The 16584-nt window shown below is 46.5% G+C and overlaps 73 non-coding genes and 16 pseudogenes across 73 annotated transcripts; all 89 read left to right on the top strand.

The window, feature by feature from the left end:
- The first annotated feature begins 53 nt into the window (after nt 1-53).
- Nucleotides 54-172, top strand: LOC125564220. Its single transcript, XR_007309240.1, has one exon. It is a non-coding gene; the product is annotated as a 5S ribosomal RNA (ribosomal RNA).
- A 68-nt stretch (nt 173-240) lies between these two features.
- Nucleotides 241-359, top strand: LOC125566533. Its single transcript, XR_007311542.1, has one exon. It is a non-coding gene; the product is annotated as a 5S ribosomal RNA (ribosomal RNA).
- Nucleotides 360-426: 67 nt separating this feature from the next.
- On the top strand, nt 427-545 carry LOC125566706 (annotated as a pseudogene).
- A 67-nt stretch (nt 546-612) lies between these two features.
- On the top strand, nt 613-731 carry LOC125563753. The gene has a single exon (XR_007308773.1). It is a non-coding gene; the product is annotated as a 5S ribosomal RNA (ribosomal RNA).
- A 67-nt stretch (nt 732-798) lies between these two features.
- Nucleotides 799-917, top strand: LOC125567198. Its single transcript, XR_007311722.1, has one exon. It is a non-coding gene; the product is annotated as a 5S ribosomal RNA (ribosomal RNA).
- Nucleotides 918-984: 67 nt separating this feature from the next.
- LOC125566217 lies at nt 985-1103 on the top strand. Its single transcript, XR_007311224.1, has one exon. It is a non-coding gene; the product is annotated as a 5S ribosomal RNA (ribosomal RNA).
- A 67-nt stretch (nt 1104-1170) lies between these two features.
- Nucleotides 1171-1289, top strand: LOC125563455. Its single transcript, XR_007308474.1, has one exon. It is a non-coding gene; the product is annotated as a 5S ribosomal RNA (ribosomal RNA).
- Nucleotides 1290-1356: 67 nt separating this feature from the next.
- LOC125567199 lies at nt 1357-1475 on the top strand. The gene has a single exon (XR_007311723.1). It is a non-coding gene; the product is annotated as a 5S ribosomal RNA (ribosomal RNA).
- Nucleotides 1476-1542: 67 nt separating this feature from the next.
- On the top strand, nt 1543-1661 carry LOC125565807. The gene has a single exon (XR_007310817.1). It is a non-coding gene; the product is annotated as a 5S ribosomal RNA (ribosomal RNA).
- A 67-nt stretch (nt 1662-1728) lies between these two features.
- On the top strand, nt 1729-1847 carry LOC125566893 (annotated as a pseudogene).
- Nucleotides 1848-1914: 67 nt separating this feature from the next.
- Nucleotides 1915-2033, top strand: LOC125567200. Its single transcript, XR_007311724.1, has one exon. It is a non-coding gene; the product is annotated as a 5S ribosomal RNA (ribosomal RNA).
- A 67-nt stretch (nt 2034-2100) lies between these two features.
- Nucleotides 2101-2219, top strand: LOC125564221. Its single transcript, XR_007309241.1, has one exon. It is a non-coding gene; the product is annotated as a 5S ribosomal RNA (ribosomal RNA).
- Nucleotides 2220-2286: 67 nt separating this feature from the next.
- On the top strand, nt 2287-2405 carry LOC125566557 (annotated as a pseudogene).
- Nucleotides 2406-2472: 67 nt separating this feature from the next.
- LOC125566707 lies at nt 2473-2591 on the top strand (annotated as a pseudogene).
- A 67-nt stretch (nt 2592-2658) lies between these two features.
- LOC125563499 lies at nt 2659-2777 on the top strand. The gene has a single exon (XR_007308518.1). It is a non-coding gene; the product is annotated as a 5S ribosomal RNA (ribosomal RNA).
- Nucleotides 2778-2844: 67 nt separating this feature from the next.
- On the top strand, nt 2845-2963 carry LOC125563581. Its single transcript, XR_007308600.1, has one exon. It is a non-coding gene; the product is annotated as a 5S ribosomal RNA (ribosomal RNA).
- A 67-nt stretch (nt 2964-3030) lies between these two features.
- LOC125565629 lies at nt 3031-3149 on the top strand. Its single transcript, XR_007310640.1, has one exon. It is a non-coding gene; the product is annotated as a 5S ribosomal RNA (ribosomal RNA).
- Nucleotides 3150-3216: 67 nt separating this feature from the next.
- LOC125563456 lies at nt 3217-3335 on the top strand. The gene has a single exon (XR_007308475.1). It is a non-coding gene; the product is annotated as a 5S ribosomal RNA (ribosomal RNA).
- A 67-nt stretch (nt 3336-3402) lies between these two features.
- Nucleotides 3403-3521, top strand: LOC125564472. Its single transcript, XR_007309490.1, has one exon. It is a non-coding gene; the product is annotated as a 5S ribosomal RNA (ribosomal RNA).
- A 67-nt stretch (nt 3522-3588) lies between these two features.
- Nucleotides 3589-3707, top strand: LOC125564474. Its single transcript, XR_007309492.1, has one exon. It is a non-coding gene; the product is annotated as a 5S ribosomal RNA (ribosomal RNA).
- A 67-nt stretch (nt 3708-3774) lies between these two features.
- On the top strand, nt 3775-3893 carry LOC125564927. The gene has a single exon (XR_007309945.1). It is a non-coding gene; the product is annotated as a 5S ribosomal RNA (ribosomal RNA).
- A 67-nt stretch (nt 3894-3960) lies between these two features.
- On the top strand, nt 3961-4079 carry LOC125563624. The gene has a single exon (XR_007308643.1). It is a non-coding gene; the product is annotated as a 5S ribosomal RNA (ribosomal RNA).
- A 67-nt stretch (nt 4080-4146) lies between these two features.
- Nucleotides 4147-4265, top strand: LOC125565764. The gene has a single exon (XR_007310775.1). It is a non-coding gene; the product is annotated as a 5S ribosomal RNA (ribosomal RNA).
- A 67-nt stretch (nt 4266-4332) lies between these two features.
- Nucleotides 4333-4451, top strand: LOC125565001. Its single transcript, XR_007310019.1, has one exon. It is a non-coding gene; the product is annotated as a 5S ribosomal RNA (ribosomal RNA).
- A 67-nt stretch (nt 4452-4518) lies between these two features.
- Nucleotides 4519-4637, top strand: LOC125564289. Its single transcript, XR_007309309.1, has one exon. It is a non-coding gene; the product is annotated as a 5S ribosomal RNA (ribosomal RNA).
- Nucleotides 4638-4704: 67 nt separating this feature from the next.
- On the top strand, nt 4705-4823 carry LOC125564559. Its single transcript, XR_007309578.1, has one exon. It is a non-coding gene; the product is annotated as a 5S ribosomal RNA (ribosomal RNA).
- Nucleotides 4824-4890: 67 nt separating this feature from the next.
- Nucleotides 4891-5009, top strand: LOC125563751. Its single transcript, XR_007308771.1, has one exon. It is a non-coding gene; the product is annotated as a 5S ribosomal RNA (ribosomal RNA).
- Nucleotides 5010-5076: 67 nt separating this feature from the next.
- Nucleotides 5077-5195, top strand: LOC125565883. Its single transcript, XR_007310892.1, has one exon. It is a non-coding gene; the product is annotated as a 5S ribosomal RNA (ribosomal RNA).
- A 67-nt stretch (nt 5196-5262) lies between these two features.
- Nucleotides 5263-5381, top strand: LOC125563458. Its single transcript, XR_007308477.1, has one exon. It is a non-coding gene; the product is annotated as a 5S ribosomal RNA (ribosomal RNA).
- Nucleotides 5382-5448: 67 nt separating this feature from the next.
- LOC125564596 lies at nt 5449-5567 on the top strand. The gene has a single exon (XR_007309615.1). It is a non-coding gene; the product is annotated as a 5S ribosomal RNA (ribosomal RNA).
- A 67-nt stretch (nt 5568-5634) lies between these two features.
- LOC125564755 lies at nt 5635-5753 on the top strand. Its single transcript, XR_007309775.1, has one exon. It is a non-coding gene; the product is annotated as a 5S ribosomal RNA (ribosomal RNA).
- Nucleotides 5754-5820: 67 nt separating this feature from the next.
- LOC125565310 lies at nt 5821-5939 on the top strand. Its single transcript, XR_007310324.1, has one exon. It is a non-coding gene; the product is annotated as a 5S ribosomal RNA (ribosomal RNA).
- A 67-nt stretch (nt 5940-6006) lies between these two features.
- On the top strand, nt 6007-6125 carry LOC125566874 (annotated as a pseudogene).
- A 67-nt stretch (nt 6126-6192) lies between these two features.
- LOC125563459 lies at nt 6193-6311 on the top strand. The gene has a single exon (XR_007308478.1). It is a non-coding gene; the product is annotated as a 5S ribosomal RNA (ribosomal RNA).
- A 67-nt stretch (nt 6312-6378) lies between these two features.
- LOC125565875 lies at nt 6379-6497 on the top strand. The gene has a single exon (XR_007310884.1). It is a non-coding gene; the product is annotated as a 5S ribosomal RNA (ribosomal RNA).
- A 67-nt stretch (nt 6498-6564) lies between these two features.
- On the top strand, nt 6565-6683 carry LOC125564646. The gene has a single exon (XR_007309665.1). It is a non-coding gene; the product is annotated as a 5S ribosomal RNA (ribosomal RNA).
- Nucleotides 6684-6750: 67 nt separating this feature from the next.
- LOC125565311 lies at nt 6751-6869 on the top strand. Its single transcript, XR_007310325.1, has one exon. It is a non-coding gene; the product is annotated as a 5S ribosomal RNA (ribosomal RNA).
- Nucleotides 6870-6936: 67 nt separating this feature from the next.
- LOC125567006 lies at nt 6937-7055 on the top strand (annotated as a pseudogene).
- Nucleotides 7056-7122: 67 nt separating this feature from the next.
- On the top strand, nt 7123-7241 carry LOC125567077 (annotated as a pseudogene).
- Nucleotides 7242-7308: 67 nt separating this feature from the next.
- On the top strand, nt 7309-7427 carry LOC125564475. Its single transcript, XR_007309493.1, has one exon. It is a non-coding gene; the product is annotated as a 5S ribosomal RNA (ribosomal RNA).
- Nucleotides 7428-7494: 67 nt separating this feature from the next.
- Nucleotides 7495-7613, top strand: LOC125566362. Its single transcript, XR_007311369.1, has one exon. It is a non-coding gene; the product is annotated as a 5S ribosomal RNA (ribosomal RNA).
- Nucleotides 7614-7680: 67 nt separating this feature from the next.
- LOC125565253 lies at nt 7681-7799 on the top strand. The gene has a single exon (XR_007310268.1). It is a non-coding gene; the product is annotated as a 5S ribosomal RNA (ribosomal RNA).
- A 67-nt stretch (nt 7800-7866) lies between these two features.
- Nucleotides 7867-7985, top strand: LOC125564597. The gene has a single exon (XR_007309616.1). It is a non-coding gene; the product is annotated as a 5S ribosomal RNA (ribosomal RNA).
- Nucleotides 7986-8052: 67 nt separating this feature from the next.
- On the top strand, nt 8053-8171 carry LOC125563460. The gene has a single exon (XR_007308479.1). It is a non-coding gene; the product is annotated as a 5S ribosomal RNA (ribosomal RNA).
- Nucleotides 8172-8238: 67 nt separating this feature from the next.
- LOC125565312 lies at nt 8239-8357 on the top strand. The gene has a single exon (XR_007310326.1). It is a non-coding gene; the product is annotated as a 5S ribosomal RNA (ribosomal RNA).
- A 67-nt stretch (nt 8358-8424) lies between these two features.
- On the top strand, nt 8425-8543 carry LOC125567042 (annotated as a pseudogene).
- Nucleotides 8544-8610: 67 nt separating this feature from the next.
- LOC125566984 lies at nt 8611-8729 on the top strand (annotated as a pseudogene).
- A 67-nt stretch (nt 8730-8796) lies between these two features.
- On the top strand, nt 8797-8915 carry LOC125563965. The gene has a single exon (XR_007308984.1). It is a non-coding gene; the product is annotated as a 5S ribosomal RNA (ribosomal RNA).
- Nucleotides 8916-8982: 67 nt separating this feature from the next.
- Nucleotides 8983-9101, top strand: LOC125567201. Its single transcript, XR_007311725.1, has one exon. It is a non-coding gene; the product is annotated as a 5S ribosomal RNA (ribosomal RNA).
- A 67-nt stretch (nt 9102-9168) lies between these two features.
- On the top strand, nt 9169-9287 carry LOC125563582. Its single transcript, XR_007308601.1, has one exon. It is a non-coding gene; the product is annotated as a 5S ribosomal RNA (ribosomal RNA).
- A 67-nt stretch (nt 9288-9354) lies between these two features.
- On the top strand, nt 9355-9473 carry LOC125565804. The gene has a single exon (XR_007310815.1). It is a non-coding gene; the product is annotated as a 5S ribosomal RNA (ribosomal RNA).
- A 67-nt stretch (nt 9474-9540) lies between these two features.
- On the top strand, nt 9541-9659 carry LOC125564918. Its single transcript, XR_007309936.1, has one exon. It is a non-coding gene; the product is annotated as a 5S ribosomal RNA (ribosomal RNA).
- A 67-nt stretch (nt 9660-9726) lies between these two features.
- LOC125564227 lies at nt 9727-9845 on the top strand. The gene has a single exon (XR_007309247.1). It is a non-coding gene; the product is annotated as a 5S ribosomal RNA (ribosomal RNA).
- A 67-nt stretch (nt 9846-9912) lies between these two features.
- LOC125567029 lies at nt 9913-10030 on the top strand (annotated as a pseudogene).
- Nucleotides 10031-10097: 67 nt separating this feature from the next.
- On the top strand, nt 10098-10215 carry LOC125567058 (annotated as a pseudogene).
- A 67-nt stretch (nt 10216-10282) lies between these two features.
- LOC125567202 lies at nt 10283-10401 on the top strand. The gene has a single exon (XR_007311726.1). It is a non-coding gene; the product is annotated as a 5S ribosomal RNA (ribosomal RNA).
- Nucleotides 10402-10468: 67 nt separating this feature from the next.
- Nucleotides 10469-10587, top strand: LOC125563461. Its single transcript, XR_007308480.1, has one exon. It is a non-coding gene; the product is annotated as a 5S ribosomal RNA (ribosomal RNA).
- Nucleotides 10588-10654: 67 nt separating this feature from the next.
- On the top strand, nt 10655-10773 carry LOC125563462. The gene has a single exon (XR_007308481.1). It is a non-coding gene; the product is annotated as a 5S ribosomal RNA (ribosomal RNA).
- Nucleotides 10774-10840: 67 nt separating this feature from the next.
- On the top strand, nt 10841-10959 carry LOC125563918. The gene has a single exon (XR_007308937.1). It is a non-coding gene; the product is annotated as a 5S ribosomal RNA (ribosomal RNA).
- Nucleotides 10960-11026: 67 nt separating this feature from the next.
- LOC125565950 lies at nt 11027-11145 on the top strand. The gene has a single exon (XR_007310958.1). It is a non-coding gene; the product is annotated as a 5S ribosomal RNA (ribosomal RNA).
- A 67-nt stretch (nt 11146-11212) lies between these two features.
- Nucleotides 11213-11331, top strand: LOC125564685. Its single transcript, XR_007309704.1, has one exon. It is a non-coding gene; the product is annotated as a 5S ribosomal RNA (ribosomal RNA).
- A 67-nt stretch (nt 11332-11398) lies between these two features.
- Nucleotides 11399-11517, top strand: LOC125563919. Its single transcript, XR_007308938.1, has one exon. It is a non-coding gene; the product is annotated as a 5S ribosomal RNA (ribosomal RNA).
- A 67-nt stretch (nt 11518-11584) lies between these two features.
- LOC125566086 lies at nt 11585-11703 on the top strand. The gene has a single exon (XR_007311093.1). It is a non-coding gene; the product is annotated as a 5S ribosomal RNA (ribosomal RNA).
- A 67-nt stretch (nt 11704-11770) lies between these two features.
- LOC125566708 lies at nt 11771-11889 on the top strand (annotated as a pseudogene).
- A 67-nt stretch (nt 11890-11956) lies between these two features.
- LOC125567203 lies at nt 11957-12075 on the top strand. Its single transcript, XR_007311727.1, has one exon. It is a non-coding gene; the product is annotated as a 5S ribosomal RNA (ribosomal RNA).
- Nucleotides 12076-12142: 67 nt separating this feature from the next.
- Nucleotides 12143-12261, top strand: LOC125563583. Its single transcript, XR_007308602.1, has one exon. It is a non-coding gene; the product is annotated as a 5S ribosomal RNA (ribosomal RNA).
- Nucleotides 12262-12328: 67 nt separating this feature from the next.
- On the top strand, nt 12329-12447 carry LOC125565805. The gene has a single exon (XR_007310816.1). It is a non-coding gene; the product is annotated as a 5S ribosomal RNA (ribosomal RNA).
- A 67-nt stretch (nt 12448-12514) lies between these two features.
- Nucleotides 12515-12633, top strand: LOC125563920. The gene has a single exon (XR_007308939.1). It is a non-coding gene; the product is annotated as a 5S ribosomal RNA (ribosomal RNA).
- Nucleotides 12634-12700: 67 nt separating this feature from the next.
- LOC125563558 lies at nt 12701-12819 on the top strand. The gene has a single exon (XR_007308577.1). It is a non-coding gene; the product is annotated as a 5S ribosomal RNA (ribosomal RNA).
- A 67-nt stretch (nt 12820-12886) lies between these two features.
- LOC125567204 lies at nt 12887-13005 on the top strand. Its single transcript, XR_007311728.1, has one exon. It is a non-coding gene; the product is annotated as a 5S ribosomal RNA (ribosomal RNA).
- A 67-nt stretch (nt 13006-13072) lies between these two features.
- Nucleotides 13073-13191, top strand: LOC125563463. The gene has a single exon (XR_007308482.1). It is a non-coding gene; the product is annotated as a 5S ribosomal RNA (ribosomal RNA).
- A 67-nt stretch (nt 13192-13258) lies between these two features.
- Nucleotides 13259-13377, top strand: LOC125563464. Its single transcript, XR_007308483.1, has one exon. It is a non-coding gene; the product is annotated as a 5S ribosomal RNA (ribosomal RNA).
- Nucleotides 13378-13444: 67 nt separating this feature from the next.
- On the top strand, nt 13445-13563 carry LOC125563921. The gene has a single exon (XR_007308940.1). It is a non-coding gene; the product is annotated as a 5S ribosomal RNA (ribosomal RNA).
- A 67-nt stretch (nt 13564-13630) lies between these two features.
- On the top strand, nt 13631-13749 carry LOC125564560. Its single transcript, XR_007309579.1, has one exon. It is a non-coding gene; the product is annotated as a 5S ribosomal RNA (ribosomal RNA).
- Nucleotides 13750-13816: 67 nt separating this feature from the next.
- LOC125566829 lies at nt 13817-13935 on the top strand (annotated as a pseudogene).
- A 67-nt stretch (nt 13936-14002) lies between these two features.
- On the top strand, nt 14003-14121 carry LOC125567206. The gene has a single exon (XR_007311730.1). It is a non-coding gene; the product is annotated as a 5S ribosomal RNA (ribosomal RNA).
- A 67-nt stretch (nt 14122-14188) lies between these two features.
- On the top strand, nt 14189-14307 carry LOC125563966. Its single transcript, XR_007308985.1, has one exon. It is a non-coding gene; the product is annotated as a 5S ribosomal RNA (ribosomal RNA).
- Nucleotides 14308-14374: 67 nt separating this feature from the next.
- On the top strand, nt 14375-14493 carry LOC125563465. Its single transcript, XR_007308484.1, has one exon. It is a non-coding gene; the product is annotated as a 5S ribosomal RNA (ribosomal RNA).
- A 67-nt stretch (nt 14494-14560) lies between these two features.
- On the top strand, nt 14561-14679 carry LOC125563466. Its single transcript, XR_007308485.1, has one exon. It is a non-coding gene; the product is annotated as a 5S ribosomal RNA (ribosomal RNA).
- A 67-nt stretch (nt 14680-14746) lies between these two features.
- Nucleotides 14747-14865, top strand: LOC125563923. The gene has a single exon (XR_007308942.1). It is a non-coding gene; the product is annotated as a 5S ribosomal RNA (ribosomal RNA).
- Nucleotides 14866-14932: 67 nt separating this feature from the next.
- On the top strand, nt 14933-15051 carry LOC125565951. Its single transcript, XR_007310959.1, has one exon. It is a non-coding gene; the product is annotated as a 5S ribosomal RNA (ribosomal RNA).
- Nucleotides 15052-15118: 67 nt separating this feature from the next.
- Nucleotides 15119-15237, top strand: LOC125565703. The gene has a single exon (XR_007310714.1). It is a non-coding gene; the product is annotated as a 5S ribosomal RNA (ribosomal RNA).
- Nucleotides 15238-15304: 67 nt separating this feature from the next.
- Nucleotides 15305-15423, top strand: LOC125563924. Its single transcript, XR_007308943.1, has one exon. It is a non-coding gene; the product is annotated as a 5S ribosomal RNA (ribosomal RNA).
- A 67-nt stretch (nt 15424-15490) lies between these two features.
- LOC125566087 lies at nt 15491-15609 on the top strand. Its single transcript, XR_007311094.1, has one exon. It is a non-coding gene; the product is annotated as a 5S ribosomal RNA (ribosomal RNA).
- Nucleotides 15610-15676: 67 nt separating this feature from the next.
- On the top strand, nt 15677-15795 carry LOC125566709 (annotated as a pseudogene).
- A 67-nt stretch (nt 15796-15862) lies between these two features.
- On the top strand, nt 15863-15981 carry LOC125567207. The gene has a single exon (XR_007311731.1). It is a non-coding gene; the product is annotated as a 5S ribosomal RNA (ribosomal RNA).
- Nucleotides 15982-16048: 67 nt separating this feature from the next.
- On the top strand, nt 16049-16167 carry LOC125567208. The gene has a single exon (XR_007311732.1). It is a non-coding gene; the product is annotated as a 5S ribosomal RNA (ribosomal RNA).
- A 67-nt stretch (nt 16168-16234) lies between these two features.
- On the top strand, nt 16235-16353 carry LOC125566998 (annotated as a pseudogene).
- A 67-nt stretch (nt 16354-16420) lies between these two features.
- On the top strand, nt 16421-16539 carry LOC125566985 (annotated as a pseudogene).
- Nucleotides 16540-16584: the final 45 nt, after the last annotated feature.

Below are 16584 nucleotides of genomic sequence, written 5' to 3' on the forward strand. Positions count from 1 at the left end.
TCGAAGTACTAACAGGACTGTTATATAATAGATAGATCTTACACAGTTCTATCGTCTACGGCCATACCACTGAAAAAGCACCGGTTCTCGTCCGATCACCGAAGTTAAGCTCGGTAGGGCGCGGTTAGTACTTGGATGGGTGACCGCCTGGGAATACCGTGTGCTGTAGGCATTTCCTTTTTTGTCATCGAAGTACTCACAGGACTGTTATATAATATATATTTCTTACACAGTTCTGTCGTCTACGGCCATACCACTGAGAAAGCACCGGTTCTCGTCCGATCACCGAATTTATGCTCAGTAGGGCGCGGTAAGTACTTGGATGGGTGACCGCTTCGGAATACCGTGTGCTGTTGGCATTTCCTTTTTGTTATCGAGGTACTGACAGTACTGTTTTATAATAGATAGATGTTACACAGTTCTATCGTTTACGGCCATACCACTGAGAAAGCACCAGTTCTCGTCCGATCACAGAACTTAAAGTCAGTAGGGCACGGTTAGTACTTGGACGGGTGACCGCCTGGGAATACCGTGTGCTGTAGGCATTTCCTTTTTGTTATCGAGGTACTCACAGGACTGTTATATAATAGATAGATCTTAAACTGTTCTAACGTCTACGGCCATACCACTGAGAAAGCACCGGTTCTCGTCCGATCACCGAAGTTAAGCTCAGTAGGGCGCGGTTAGTACTTCGATGGGTAACCTTCTGGGAATACCGTGTGCTGTAGGCATTTCCTTTTTGTCATCGAAGTACTCACGGGACTGTTATATAATATATATTTCTTACACAGTTCTGTCGTCTACGGCCATACCACTGAGAAAGCACCGGTTCTCGTCCGATCACCGAAGTTAAGCTCAGTAGGGCGCGGTTAGTACTTGGATGGGTGACCGCCTGGGAATACCGTGTGCTGTAGGCATTTCCTTTTTGTCATCGAAGTACTCACAGGACTGTTATATAATAGATAGATCTTACACAGTTCTATCGTCTACGGCCATACCACTTAGAAAGCACCGGTTCTCGTCCGATCACCGAAGTTAAGCTCAGTAGGGCGCGGTAAGTACTTGGATGGGTGACCGCTTCGGAATACCGTGTGGTGTAGGCATTTCCTTTTTGTTACCAAAGTACTCACAGGACTGTTATATAAAATCTATTTCTTACACAGTTCTGTCGTCTACGGCCATACCACTGAGAAAGCACCGGTTCTCGTCCGATCACCGTAGTTAAGCTCAGTAGGGCACGGTTAGTACTTGGATGGGTGACCGCCTGGGAATACCGTGTGCTGTAGGCATTTCCTTTTTGTTATCGAGGTACTCACAGGACTGTTATATAATAGATAGATCTTAAACTGTTCTAACGTCTACGGCCATACCACTGAGAAAGCACCGGTTCTCGTCCGATCACCGAAGTTAAGCTCAGTAGGGCGCGGTTAGTACTTGGATGGGTGACCGCCTGGGAATACCGTGTGCTGTAGGCATTTCCTTTTTGTCATCGAAGTACTCACAGGACTGTTAGATAATAGATAGATCTTACACAGTTCTATCGTCTACGGCCATACCACTTAGAAAGCACCGGTTCTTGTCCGATCACCGAAGTTAAGCTTAGTAGGGCGCGGTAAGTACTTGGATGGGTGACCGCCAGGGAATACCGTGTGCTGTAGGCATTTCCTTTTTGTCATCGAAGTACTCACAGGACTGTTATATAATAGATAGATCTTACACAGTTCTATCGTTTACGGCCATACCACTGAGAAAGCACCAGTTCTCGTCCGATCACAGAACTTAAAGTCAGTAAGGCACGGTTAGTACTTGGACGGGTGACCGCCTGGGAATACCGTGTGCTGTAGGCATTTCCTTTTTGTTATCGAGGTACTCACAGGACTGTTATATAATAGATAGATCTTAAACAGTTCTATCGTCTACGGCCATACCACTGAGAAAGCACCGGTTCTCGTCCGATCACCGAAGTTAAGCTCAGTAGGGCGCGGTTAGTACTTGGATGGGTGACCGCCTGGGAATACCGTGTGCTGTAGGCATTTACTTTTTGTTTTCGAAGTACTAACAGGACTGTTATATAATAGATAGATCTTACACAGTTCTATCGTCTACGGCCATACCACTGAAAAAGCACCGGTTCTCGTCCGATCACCGAAGTTAAGCTCGGTAGGGCGCGGTTAGTACTTGGATGGGTGACCGCCTGGGAATACCGTGTGCTGTAGGCATTTCCTTTTTGTCATCGAAGTACTCACAGGACTGTTATATAATATATATTTCTTACACAGTTCTGTCGTCTACGGCCATACCGCTGAGAAAGCACCGGTTCTCGTCCGATCACCGAATTTATGCTCAGTAGGGCGCGGTAAGTACTTGGATGGGTGACCGCTTCGGAATACCGTGTGCTGTTGGCATTTCCTTTTTGTTATCGAGGTACTGACAGTACTGTTATATAATAGATAGATGTTACACAGTTCTATCGTTTACGGCCATACCACTGAGAAAGCACCAGTTCTCGTCCGATCACAGAACTTAAAGTCAGTAGGGCACGGTTAGTACTTGGACGGGTGACCGCCTGGGAATACCGTGTGCTGTAGGCATTTCCTTTTTGTTATCGAGGTACTCACAGGACTGTTATATAATAGATAGATCTTAAACTGTTCTAACGTCTACGGCCATACCACTGAGAAAGCACCGGTTCTCGTCCGATCACCGAAGTTAAGCTCAGTAGGGCGCGGTTAGTACTTCGATGGGTGACCTTCTGGGAATACCGTGTGCTGTAGGCATTTCCTTTTTGTCATCGAAGTACTCACGGGACTGTTATATAATATATATTTCTTACACAGTTCTGTCGTCTACGGCCATGCCACTGAGAAAGCACCGGTTCTCGTCCGATCACCGAAGTTAAGCTCAGTAGGGCGCGGTTAGTACTTGGATGGGTGACCGCCTGGGAATACCGTGTGCTGTAGGCATTTCCTTTTTGTCATCGAAGTACTCACAGGACTGTTATATAATAGATAGATCTTACACAGTTCTATCGTCTACGGCCATACCACTTAGAAAGCACCGGTTCTCGTCCGATCACCGAAGTTAAGCTCAGTAGGGCGCGGTAAGTACTTGGATGGGTGACCGCTTCGGAATACCGTGTGCTGTAGGCATTTCCTTTTTGTTACCAAAGTACTCACAGGACTGTTATATAAAATCTATTTCTTACACAGTTCTGTCGTCTACGGCCATACCACTGAGAAAGCACCGGTTCTCGTCCGATCACCGTAGTTAAGCTCAGTAGGGCACGGTTAGTACTTGGATGGGTGACCGCCTGGGAATACCGTGTGCTGTAGGCATTTCCTTTTTGTTATCGTGGTACTCACAGGACTGTTATATAATAGATAGATCTTAAACAGTTCTGTCGTCTACGGCCATACCACTGAGAAAGCACCGGTTCTCGTCCGATCACCGAAGTTAAGCTCAGTAGGGCGCGGTAAGTACTTGGATGGGTGACCGCTTCGGAATACCGTGTGCTGTAGGCATTTCCGTTTTGTTACCGAAGTACTCACAGGACTGTTATATAAAATCTATTTCTTACACAGTTCTATCGTCTACGGCCATACCACTGAGAAAGCACCGGTTCTCGTCCGATCACCGAAGTTAAGCTCAGTAGGGCGCGGTAAGTACTTGGATGGGTGACCGCTTCGGAATACCGTGTGCTGTAGGCATTTCCTTTTTGTTACCGAAGTACTCACAGGACTGTTATATCAAATCTATTTCTTACACAGTTCTGTCGTCTACGACCATACCACTGAGAAAGCACCGGTTCTCGTCCGATCACCGTAGTTAAGCTCAGTAGGGCACGGTTAGTACTTGGACGGGTGACCGCCTGGGAATACCGTGTGCTGTAGGCATTTCCTTTTTGTTATCGAGGTACTCACAGGACTGTTATATAATAGATAGATCTTAAACAGTTCTATCGTCTACGGCCATACCACTGAGAAAGCACCGGTTCTCGTCCGATCACCAAAGTTAAGCTCAGTAGGGCGCGGTTAGTACTTGGATGGGTGACCACCTGGGAATACCGTGTGCTGTAGGCATTTACTTTTTGTTTTCGAAGTACTAACAGGACTGTTATATAATAGATAGATCTTACACAGTTCTATCGTCAACGGCCATACCACTGAGAAAGCACCGGTTCCCGTCCAATCACCGAAGTTAAGCTCATTAGGGCGCGGTTAGTACTTGGATGGGTGACCGCCTGGGAATACCGTGTGCTGTAGGCATTTCCTTTTTGTCATCGAAGTACTCACAGGACTGTTATATAATATATATTTCTTACACAGTTCTGTCGTCTACGGCCATACCACTGAGAAAGCAGAGGTTCTCGTCCGATCACCGAAGTTAAGCTCAGTAGGGCACGGTTAGTACTTGGATGGGTGACCGCCTGGGAATACCGTGTGCTGTAGGCATTTCCTTTTTGTCATCGAGGTACTCACAGGACTGTTATATAATAGATAGATCTTAAACAGTTCTATCGTCTACGGCCATACCACTGAGAAAGCACCGGTTCTCGTCCGATCACCGAATTTAAGCTCAGTAGGGCGCGGTTAGTACTTGGATGGGTGACCGCCTGGGAATACCGTGTGCTGTAGGCATTTCCTTTTTGTCATCGAAGTACTCACAGGACTGTTATATAATAGATAGATCTTACACAGTTCTATCGTCTACGGCCATACCACTTAGAAAGCACCGGTTCTCGTCCGATCACCGAAGTTAAGCTCAGTAGGGCGCGGTAAGTACTTGGATGGGTGACCGCCTGGGAATACCGTGTGCTGTAGGCATTTCCTTTTTGTCGTCGAAGTACTCACAGGACTGTTATATAATATATATTTCTTACACAGTTCTGTCGTCTACGGCCATACCACTGAGAAAGCACCGGTTCTCGTCCGATCACCGAAGTTAAGCTCAGTAGGGCGCGGTTAGTACTTGGATGGGTGACCGCCTGGGAATACCGTGTGCTGTAAGCATTTCCTTTTTGTCATCGAAGTACTCACAGGACTGTTATATAATAGATAGATCTTACACAGTTCTATCGTCTACGGCCATACCACTTAGAAAGCACCGGTTCTCGTCCGATCACCGAAGTTAAGCTCAGTAGGGCGCGGTAAGTACTTGGATGGGTGACCGCTTCGGAATACCGTGTGCTGTGGGCATTTCCTTTTTGTCACCAAAGTACTCACAGGACTGTTATATAAAATCTATTTCTTACACAGTTCTGTCGTCTACGGCCATACCACTGAGAAAGCACCGGTTCTCGTCCGATCACCGTAGTTAAGCTCAGTAGGGCACGGTTAGTACTTGGATGGGTGACCGCCTGGGAATACCGTGTGCTGTAGGCATTTCCTTTTTGTTATCGTGGTACTCACAGGACTGTTATATAATAGATAGATCTTAAACAGTTCTGTCGTCTACAGCCATACCACTGAGAAAGCACCGGTTCTCGTCCGATCACCGAAGTTAAGCTCAGTAGGGCGCGGTAAGTACTTGGATGGGTGACCGCTTCGGAATACCGTGTGCTGTAGGCATTTCCTTTTTGTTACCGAAGTACTCACAGGACTGTTATATAAAATCTATTTCTTACACAGTTCTGTCGTCTAAGGCCATACCACTGAGAAAGCACCGGTTCTCGTCCGATCACCGTAGTTAAGCTCAGTAGGGCACGGTTAGTACTTGGATGGGTGACCGCCTGGGAATACCGTGTGCTGTAGGCATTTCCTTTTTGTTATCGAGGTACTCACAGGACTGTTATATAGTAGATAGATCTTAAACAGTTCTGTCGTCTAAGACCATACCACTGAGAAAGCACCGGTTCTCGTCCGATCACCGAAGTTAAGCTCAGTAGGGCGCGGTTAGTACTTGGATGGGTGACCGCCTGGGAATACCGTGTGCTGTAGGCATTTCCTTTTTGTCATCGAAGTACTCACAGGACTGTTATATAATAGATAGATCTTACACAGTTCTATCGTCTACGGCCATACCACTTAGAAAGCACCGGTTCTCGTCCGATCACCGACGTTAAGCTCAGTAGGGAGCGGTAAGTACTTGGATGGGTGACCGCTTCGCAATACCGTGTGCTGTAGGCATTTCCTTTTTGTTACCAAAGTACTCACAGGACTGTTATATAAAATCTATTTCTTACACAGTTCTGTCGTCTACGGCCATACCACTGAGAAAGCACCGGTTCTCGTCCGATCACCGTAGTTAAGCTCAGTAGGGCACGGTTAGTACTTGGATGGGTGACCGCCTGGGAATACCGTGTGCTGTAGGCATTTCCTTTTTGTTATCGTGGTACTCACAGGACTGTTATATAATAGATAGATCTTAAACAGTTCTGTCGTCTACAGCCATACCACTGAGAAAGCACCGGTTCTCGTCCGATCACCGAAGTTAAGCTCAGTAGGGCGCGGTAAGTACTTGGATGGGTGACCGCTTCGGAATACAGTGTGCTGTAGGCATTTCCTTTTTGTTACCGAAGTACTCACAGGACTGTTATATAAAATCTATTTCTTACACAGTTCTGTCGTCTACCGCCATACCACTGAGAAAGCACCGGTTCTCGTCCGATCACCGTAGTTAAGCTCAGTAGGGCACGGTTAGTACTTGGATGGGTGACCGCCTGGGAATACCGTGTGCTGTAGGCATTTCCTTTTTGTTATCGAGGTACTCACAGGACTGTTATATAGTAGATAGATCTTAAACAGTTCTGTCGTCTAAGACCATACCACTGAGAAAGCACCGGTTCTCGTCCGATCACCGAAGTTAAGCTCAGTAGGGCGCGGTTAGTACTTGGATGGGTGACCGCCTGGGAATACCGTGTGCTGTAGGCATTTCCTTTTTGTCATCGAAGTACTCACAGGACTGTTATATAATAGATAGATCTTACACAGTTCTATCGTCTACGGCCATACCACTTAGAAAGCACCGGTTCTCGTCCGATCACCGAAGTTAAGCTCATTAGGAAGCGGTAAGTACTTGAATGGGTGACCGCTTCGGAATACTGTGTGCTGTAGGCATTTCCTTTTTGTTATCGAGGTACTGACAGGACTGTTATATAATAGATAGATGTTACACAGTTCTATCGTTTACGGCCATACCACTGAGAAAGCACCAGTTCTCGTCCGATCACAGAACTTGAAGTCAGTATGGCACGGTTAGTACTTGGACGGGTGACCGCCTGGGAATACCGTGTGCTGTAGGCATTTCCTTTTTGTTATCGTGGTACTCACAGGACTGTTATATAATAGATAGATTTTAAACAGTTCTGTCGTCTACGGCCATACCACTGAGAAAGCACCGGTTCTCGTCCGATCACCGAAGTTAAGCTCAGTAGGGCGCGGTAAGTACTTGGATGGGTGACCGCTTCGGAATACCGTGTGCTGTAGGCATTTCCTTTTTGTTACCGAAGTACTCACAGGAGTGTTATATAAAATCTATTTCTTACACAGTTCTGTCGTCTACGGCCATACCACTGAGAAAGCACCGGTTCTCGTCCGATTACCGTAGTTAAGCTCATTAGGGCACGGTTAGTACTTGGACGGGTGACCGCCTGGAAATACCGTGTGCTGTAGGCATTTCCTTTTTGTTAACGAAGTACTCACAGGACTGTTATATAAAATCTATTTCTTACACAGTTCTGTCGTCTACGGCCATACCACTGAGAAAGCACCGGTTCTCGTCCGATCACCGTAATTAAGCTCAGTAGGGCACGGTTAGTACTTGGACGGGTGACCGCCTGGGAATACCGTGTGCTGTAGGCATTTCCTTTTTGTTATCGTGGTACTCACAGGACTGTTATATAATAGATAGATCTTAAACAGTTCTGTCGTCTACAGCCATACCACTGAGAAAGCACCGGTTCTCGTCCGATCACCGAAGTTAAGCTCAGTAGGGCGCGGTAAGTACTTGGATGGGTGACCGCTTCGGAATACCGTGTGCTGTAGGCATTTCCTTTTTGTTACCGATGTACTCACAGGACTGTTATATAAAATCTATTTCTTACACAGTTCTGTCGTCTACGGCCATACCACTGAGAAAGCACCGGTTCTCGTCCGATCACCGTAGTTAAGCTCAGTAGGGCACGGTTAGTACTTGGATGGGTGACCGCCTGGGAATACCGTGTGCTGTAGGCATTTCCTTTTTGTTATCGAGATACTCTCAGGACTGTTATATAATAGATAGATCTTAAACAGTTCTGTCGTCTAAGACCATACCACTGAGAAAGCACCGGTTCTCGTCCGATCACCGAAGTTAAGCTCAGTAGGGCGCGGTTAGTACTTGGATGGGTGACCGCCTGGGAATACCGTGTGCTGTAGGCATTTCCTTTTTGTCATCGAAGTACTCACAGGACTGTTATATAATAGATAGATCTTACACAGTTCTATCGTCTACGGCCATACCACTTAGAAAGCACCGGTTCTCGTCCGATCACCGAAGTTAAGCTCATTAGAAAGCGGTAAGTACTTGAATGGGTGACCGCTTCGGAATACCGTGTGCTGTAGGCATTTCCTTTTTGTTATCGAGGTACTGACAGGACTGTTATATAATAGATAGATGTTACACAGTTCTATCGTTTACGGCCATACCACTGAGAAAGCACCAGTTCTCGTCCGATCACAGAACTTAAAGTCAGTATGGCACGGTTAGTACTTGGACGGGTGACCGCCTGGGAATACCGTGTGCTGTAGGCATTTCCTTTTTGTTATCGAGGTACTCACAGGACTGTTATATAATAGATAGATCTTAAACAGTTCTATCGTCTACGGCCATACCACTGAAAAAGCACCGGTTCTCGTCCGATCACCGAAGTTAAGCTCAGTAGGGCGCGGTTAGTACTTGGATGGGTGACCGCCTGGGAATACCGTGTGCTGTAGGCATTTACTTTTTGTTTTCGAAGTACTAACAGGACTGTTATATAATAGATAGATCTTACACAGTTCTATCGTCTACGGCCATACCACTGAGAAAGCACCGGTTCTCGTCCGATCACCGAAGTTAAGCTCAGTAGGGCGCGGTTAGTACTTGGATGGGTGACCGCCTGGGAATACCGTGTGCTGTAGGCATTTCCTTTTTGTCATCGAAGTACTCACAGGACTGTTATATAATATATATTTCTTACACAGTTCTGTCGTCTACGGCCATGCCACTGAGAAAGCACCGGTTCTCGTCCGATCACCGAAGTTAAGCTCAGTAGGGCGCGGTTAGTACTTGGATGGGTGACCGCCTGGGAATACCGTGTGCTGTAGGCATTTCATTTTTGTCATCGAAGTACTCACAGGACTGTTATATAATAGATAGATCTTACACAGTTCTGTCGTCTACGGCCATACCACTGAAAAAGCACCGGTTCTCGTCCGATCACCGTAGTTAAGCTCAGTAGGGCACGGTTAGTACTTGGATGTGTGACCGCCTGGGAATACCGTGTGCTGTAGGCATTTCCTTTTTGTTATCGAGGTACTCACAGGACTGTTATATAATAGATAGATCTTAAACAGTTCTGTCGTCTACGACCATACCACTGAGAAAGCACCAGTTCTCGTCCGATCACCGTAGTTAAGCTCAGTAGGGCACGGTTAGTACTTGGATGGGTGACCGCCTGGGAATACCGTGTGCTGTAGGCATTTCCTTTTTGTTATCGAGGTACTCACAGGACTGTTATATAATAGATAGATCTTAAACAGTTCTGTCGTCTACGACCATACCACTGAGAAAGCACCGGTTCTCGTCCGATCACCGAAGTTAAGCTCAGTAGGGCGCGGTAAGTACTTGGATGGGTGACCGCCTGGGAATACCGTGTGCTGTAGGCATTTCCTTTTTGTCATCGAAGTTCTCACAGGACTGTTATATAATAGATAGATCTTACACAGTTCTATCGTTTACGGCCATACCACTGAGAAAGCACCAGTTCTCGTCCGATCACAGAACTTAAAGTCAGTAGGGCACGGTTAGTAGTTGGACGGGTGACCGCCTGGGAATACGTGTGCTGTAGGCATTTCCTTTTTGTTATCGAGATACTCACAGGACTGTTATATAATAGATAGATCTTAAACAGTTCTATCGTCTACGGCCATACCACTGAGAAAGCACCAGTTCTCGTCCGATCACAGAACTTAAAGTCAGTAGGGCACGGTTAGTAGTTGGACGGGTGACCGCCTTGGAATACGTGTGCTGTAGGCATTTCCTTTTTGTTATCGAGATACTCACAGGACTGTTATATAATAGATAGATCTTAAACAGTTCTATCGTCTACGGCCATACCACTGAGAAAGCACCGGTTCTCGTCCGATCACCGAAGTTAAGCTCAGTAGGGCGCGGTTAGTACTTGGATGGGTGACCGCCTGGGAATACCGTGTGCTGTAGGCATTTCCTTTTTGTCATCGAAGTACTCACAGGACTGTTATATAAAATCTATTTCTTACACAGTTCTGTCGTCTACGGCCATACCACTGAGAAAGCACCGGTTCTCGTCCGATCACCGTAGTTAAGCTCAGTAGGGCACGGTTAGTACTTGGATGGGTGACCGCCTGGGAATACCGTGTGCTGTAGGCATTTCCTTTTTGTTATCGAGGTACTCACAGGACTGTTATATAATAGATAGATCTTAAACAGTTCTGTCGTCTACGGCCATACCACTGAGAAAGCACCGGTTCTCGTCCGATCACCGTAGTTAAGCTCAGTAGGGCACGGTTAGTACTTGGATGGGTGACCGCCTGGGAATACCGTGTGCTGTAGGCATTTCCTTTTTGTTATCGAGGTACTCACAGGACTGTTATATAATAGATAGATCTTAAACAGTTCTGTCGTCTACGACCATACCACTGAGAAAGCACCGGTTCTCGTCCGATCACCGAAGTTAAGCTCAGTAGGGCGCGGTTAGTACTTGGATGGGTGACCGCCTGGGAATACCGTGTGCTGTAGGCATTTCCTTTTTGTCATCGAAGTACTCACAGGACTGTTATATAAAATCTATTTCTTACACAGTTCTGTCGTCTACGGCCATACCACTGAGAAAGCACCGGTTCTCGTCCGATCACCGAATTTAAGCTCAGTAGGGCGCGGTAAGTACTTGGATGGGTGACCGCTTCGGAATACCATGTGCTGTTGGCATTTCCTTTTTGTTATCGAGGTACTGACAGTACTGTTATATAATAGATAGATGTTACACAGTTCTATTGTTAACGGCCATACCACTGAGAAAGCACCAGTTCTCGTCCGATCACCGAAGTTAAGCTCAGTAGGGCACGGTTAGTACTTGGATGGGTGACCGCCTGGGAATACCGTGTGCTGTAGGCATTTCCTTTTTGTTATCGAGGTACTCACAGGACTGTTATATAATAGATAGATCTTAAACAGTTCTGTCGTCTACGACCATACCACTGAGAAAGCACCGGTTCTCGTCCGATCACCGAAGTTAAGCTCAGTAGGGCGCGGTTAGTACTTGGATGGGTGACCGCCTGGGAATACCGTGTGCTGTAGGCATTTCCTTTTTGTCATCGAAGTACTCACAGGACTGTTATATAAAATCTATTTCTTACACAGTTCTGTCGTCTACGGCCATACCACTGAGAAAGCACCGGTTCTCGTCCGATCACCGAATTTAAGCTCAGTAGGGCGCGGTAAGTACTTGGATGGGTGACCGCTTCGGAATACCGTGTGCTGTTGGCATTTCCTTTTTGTTATCGAGGTACTGACAGTACTGTTATATAATAGATAGATGTTACACAGTTCTATTGTTTACGGCCATACCACTGAGAAAGCACCAGTTCTCGTCCGATCACAGAACTTAAAGTCAGTAGGGCACGGTTAGTACTTGGACGGGTGACCGCCTGGGAATACCGTGTGCTGTAGGCATTTACTTTTTGTTTTCGAAGTACTAACAGGACTGTTATATAATAGATAGATCTTACACAGTTCTATCGTCTACGGCCATACCACTGAGAAAGCACCGGTTCTCGTCCGATCACCGAAGTTAAGCTCAGTAGGGCGCGGTTAGTACTTGGATGGGTGACCGCCTGGGAATACCGTGTGCTGTAGGCATTTCCTTTTTGTCATCGAAGTACTCACAGGACTGTTATATAATATATATTTCTTACACAGTTCTGTCGTCTACGGCCATGCCACTGAGAAAGCACCGGTTCTCGTCCGATCACCGAAGTTAAGCTCAGTAGGGCGCGGTTAGTACTTGGATGGGTGACCGCCTGGGAATACCGTGTGCTGTAGGCATTTCATTTTTGTCATCGAAGTACTCACAGGACTGTTATATAATAGATAGATCTTACACAGTTCTGTCGTCTACGGCCATACCACTGAAAAAGCACCGGTTCTCGTCCGATCACCGTAGTTAAGCTCAGTAGGGCACGGTTAGTACTTGGATGTGTGACCGCCTGGGAATACCGTGTGCTGTAGGCATTTCCTTTTTGTTATCGAGGTACTCACAGGACTGTTATATAATAGATAGATCTTAAACAGTTCTGTCGTCTACGACCATACCACTGAGAAAGCACCGGTTCTCGTCCGATCACCGAAGTTAAGCTCAGTAGGGCGCGGTTAGTACTTGGATGGGTGACCGCCTGGGAATACCGTGTGCTGTAGGCATTTACTTTTTGTTTTCGAAGTACTAACAGGACTGTTATATAATAGATAGATCTTACACAGTTCTATCGTCTACGGCCATACCACTGAGAAAGCACCGGTTCTCGTCCGATCACCGAAGTTAAGCTCAGTAGGGCGCGGTTAGTACTTGGATGGGTGACCGCCTGTGAATACCGTGTGCTGTAGGCATTTCCTTTTTGTCATCGAAGTACTCACAGGACTGTTATATAATATATATTTCTTACACAGTTCTGTCGTCTACGGCCATACCACTGAGAAAGCACCGGTTCTCGTCCGATCACCGAAGTTAAGCTCAGTAGGGCGCGGTTAGTACTTGGATGGGTGACCGCCTGGGAATACCGTGTGCTGTAGGCATTTCCTTTTTGTCATCGAAGTACTCACAGGACTGTTATATAAAATCTATTTCTTACACAGTTCTGTCGTCTACGGCCATACCACTGAGAAAGCACCGGTTCTCGTCCGATCACCGTAGTTAAGCTCAGTAGGGCACGGTTAGTACTTGGATGGGTGACCGCCTGGGAATACCGTGTGCTGTAGGCATTTCCTTTTTGTTATCGAGGTACTCACAGGACTGTTATATAATAGATAGATCTTAAACAGTTCTGTCGTCTACGGCCATACCACTGAGAAAGCACCGGTTCTCGTCCGATCACCGTAGTTAAGCTCAGTAGGGCACGGTTAGTACTTGGATGGGTGACCGCCTGGGAATACCGTGTGCTGTAGGCATTTCCTTTTTGTTATCGAGGTACTCACAGGACTGTTATATAATAGATAGATCTTAAACAGTTCTGTCGTCTACGACCATACCACTGAGAAAGCACCGGTTCTCGTCCGATCACCGAAGTTAAGCTCAGTAGGGCGCGGTTAGTACTTGGATGGGTGACCGCCTGGGAATACCGTGTGCTGTAGGCATTTCCTTTTTGTCATCGAAGTACTCACAGGACTGTTAGATAATAGATAGATCTTACACAGTTCTATCGTCTACGGCCATACCACTTAGAAAGCACCGGTTCTCGTCCGATCACCGAAGTTAAGCTCAGTAGGGCGCGGTAAGTACTTGGATGGGTGACCGCCTGGGAATACCGTGTGCTGTAGGCATTTCCTTTTTGTCATCGAAGTACTCACAGGACTGTTATATAATAGATAGATCTTACACAGTTCTATCGTTTACGGCCATACCACTGAGAAAGCACCAGTTCTCGTCCGATCACAGAACTTAAAGTCAGTAGGGCACGGTTAGTAGTTGGACGGGTGACCGCCTGGGAATACCGTGTGCTGTAGGCATTTCCTTTTTGTTATCGAGGTACTCACAGGACTGTTATATAATAGATAGATCTTAAACAGTTCTATCGTCTACGGCCATACCACTGAGAAAGCACCGGTTCTCGTCCGATCACCGAAGTTAAGCTCAGTAGGGCGCGGTTAGTACTTGGATGGGTGACCGCCTGGGAATACCGTGTGCTGTAGGCATTTACTTTTTGTTTTCGAAGTACTAACAGGACTGTTATATAATAGATAGCTCTTACACAGTTCTATCGTCTACGGCCATACCACTGAAAAAGCACCGGTTCTCGTCCGATCACCGAAGTTAAGCTCAGTAGGGCGCGGTTAGTACTTGGATGGGTGACCGCCTGGGAATACCGTGTGCTGTAGGCATTTCCTTTTTGTCATCGAAGTACTCACAGGACTGTTATATAATATATATTTCTTACACAGTTCTGTCGTCTACGGCCATACCACTGAGAAAGCACCGGTTCTCGTCCGATCACCGTAGTTAAGCTCAGTAGGGCACGGTTAGTACTTGGATGGGTGACCGCCTGGGAATACCGTGTGCTGTAGGCATTTCCTTTTTGTTATCGAGGTACTCACAGGACTGTTATATAATAGATAGATCTTAAACAGTTCTGTCGTCTACGGCCATACCACTGAGAAAGCACCGGTTCTCGTCCGATCACCGTAGTTAAGCTCAGTAGGGCACGGTTAGTACTTGGATGGGTGACCGCCTGGGAATACCGTGTGCTGTAGGCATTTCCTTTTTGTTATCGAGGTACTCACAGGACTGTTATATAATAGATAGATCTTAAACAGTTCTGTCGTCTACGACCATACCACTGAGAAAGCACCGGTTCTCGTCCGATCACCGAAGTTAAGCTCAGTAGGGCGCGGTTAGTACTTGGATGGGTGACCGCCTGGGAATACCGTGTGCTGTAGGCATTTCCTTTTTGTCATCGAAGTACTCACAGGACTGTTATATAAAATCTATTTCTTACACAGTTCTGTCGTCTACGGCCATACCACTGAGAAAGCACCGGTTCTCGTCCGATCACCGAATTTAAGCTCAGTAGGGCGCGGTAAGTACTTGGATGGGTGACCGCTTCGGAATACCATGTGCTGTTGGCATTTCCTTTTTGTTATCGAGGTACTGACAGTACTGTTATATAATAGATAGATGTTACACAGTTCTATTGTTAACGGCCATACCACTGAGAAAGCATCAGTTCTCGTCCGATCACCGAAGTTAAGCTCAGTAGGGCACGGTTAGTACTTGGATGGGTGACCGCCTGGGAATACCGTGTGCTGTAGGCATTTCCTTTTTGTTATCGAGGTACTCACAGGACTGTTATATAATAGATAGATCTTAAACAGTTCTGTCGTCTACGACCATACCACTGAGAAAGCACCGGTTCTCGTCCGATCACCGAAGTTAAGCTCAGTAGGGCGCGGTTAGTACTTGGATGGGTGACCGCCTGGGAATACCGTGTGCTGTAGGCATTTCCTTTTTGTCATCGAAGTACTCACAGGACTGTTATATAAAATCTATTTCTTACACAGTTCTGTCGTCTACGGCCATACCACTGAGAAAGCACCGGTTCTCGTCCGATCACCGAATTTAAGCTCAGTAGGGCGCGGTAAGTACTTGGATGGGTGACCGCTTCGGAATACCGTGTGCTGTTGGCATTTCCTTTTTGTTATCGAGGTACTGACAGTACTGTTATATAATAGATAGATGTTACACAGTTCTATTGTTTACGGCCATACCACTGAGAAAGCACCAGTTCTCGTCCGATCACAGAACTTAAAGTCAGTAGGGCACGGTTAGTACTTGGACGGGTGACCGCCTGGGAATACCGTGTGCTGTAGGCATTTCCTTTTTGTTATCGAGGTACTCACAGGACTGTTATATAATAGATAGTTCTTAAACTGTTCTAACGTCTACGGCCATACCACTGAGAAAGCACCGGTTCTCGTCCGATCACCGAAGTTAAGCTCAGTAGGGCGCGGTTAGTACTTGGATGGGTGACCGCCTGGGAATACCGTGTGCTGTAGGCATTTCCTTTTTGTCATCGAAGTACTCACGGGACTGTTATATAATATATATTTCTTACACAGTTCTGTCGTCTACGGCCATACCACTGAGAAAGCACCGGTTCTCGTCCGATCACCGAAGTTAAGCTCAGTAGGGCGCGGTTAGTACTTGGATGGGTGACCGCCTGGGAATACCGTGTGCTGTAGGCATTTCCTTTTTGTCATCGAAGTACTCACAGGACTGTTATATAATAGATAGATCTTACACAGTTCTATCGTCTACGGCCATACCACTTAGAAAGCACCGGTTCTCGTCCGATCACCGAAGTTAAGTTCATTAGGAAGCGGTAAGTACTTGAATGGGTGACCGCTTCGGAATACCGTGTGCTGTAGGCATTTCCTTTTTGTTATCGAGGTACTGACAGGACTGTTATATAATAGATAGATGTTACACAGTTCTATCGTTTACGGCCATACCACTGAGAAAGCACCAGTTCTCGTCCGATCACAGAACTTAAAGTCAGTATGGCACGGTTAGTACTTGGACGGGTGACCGCCTGGGAATACCGTGTGCTGTAGGCATTTCCTTTTTGTTATCGAGGTACTCACAGGACTGTTATATAATAG

This window comes from Nematostella vectensis, chromosome 5, assembly GCF_932526225.1.
Source record: "Nematostella vectensis chromosome 5, jaNemVect1.1, whole genome shotgun sequence".
Lineage (NCBI taxonomy): Eukaryota > Metazoa > Cnidaria > Anthozoa > Actiniaria > Edwardsiidae > Nematostella > Nematostella vectensis.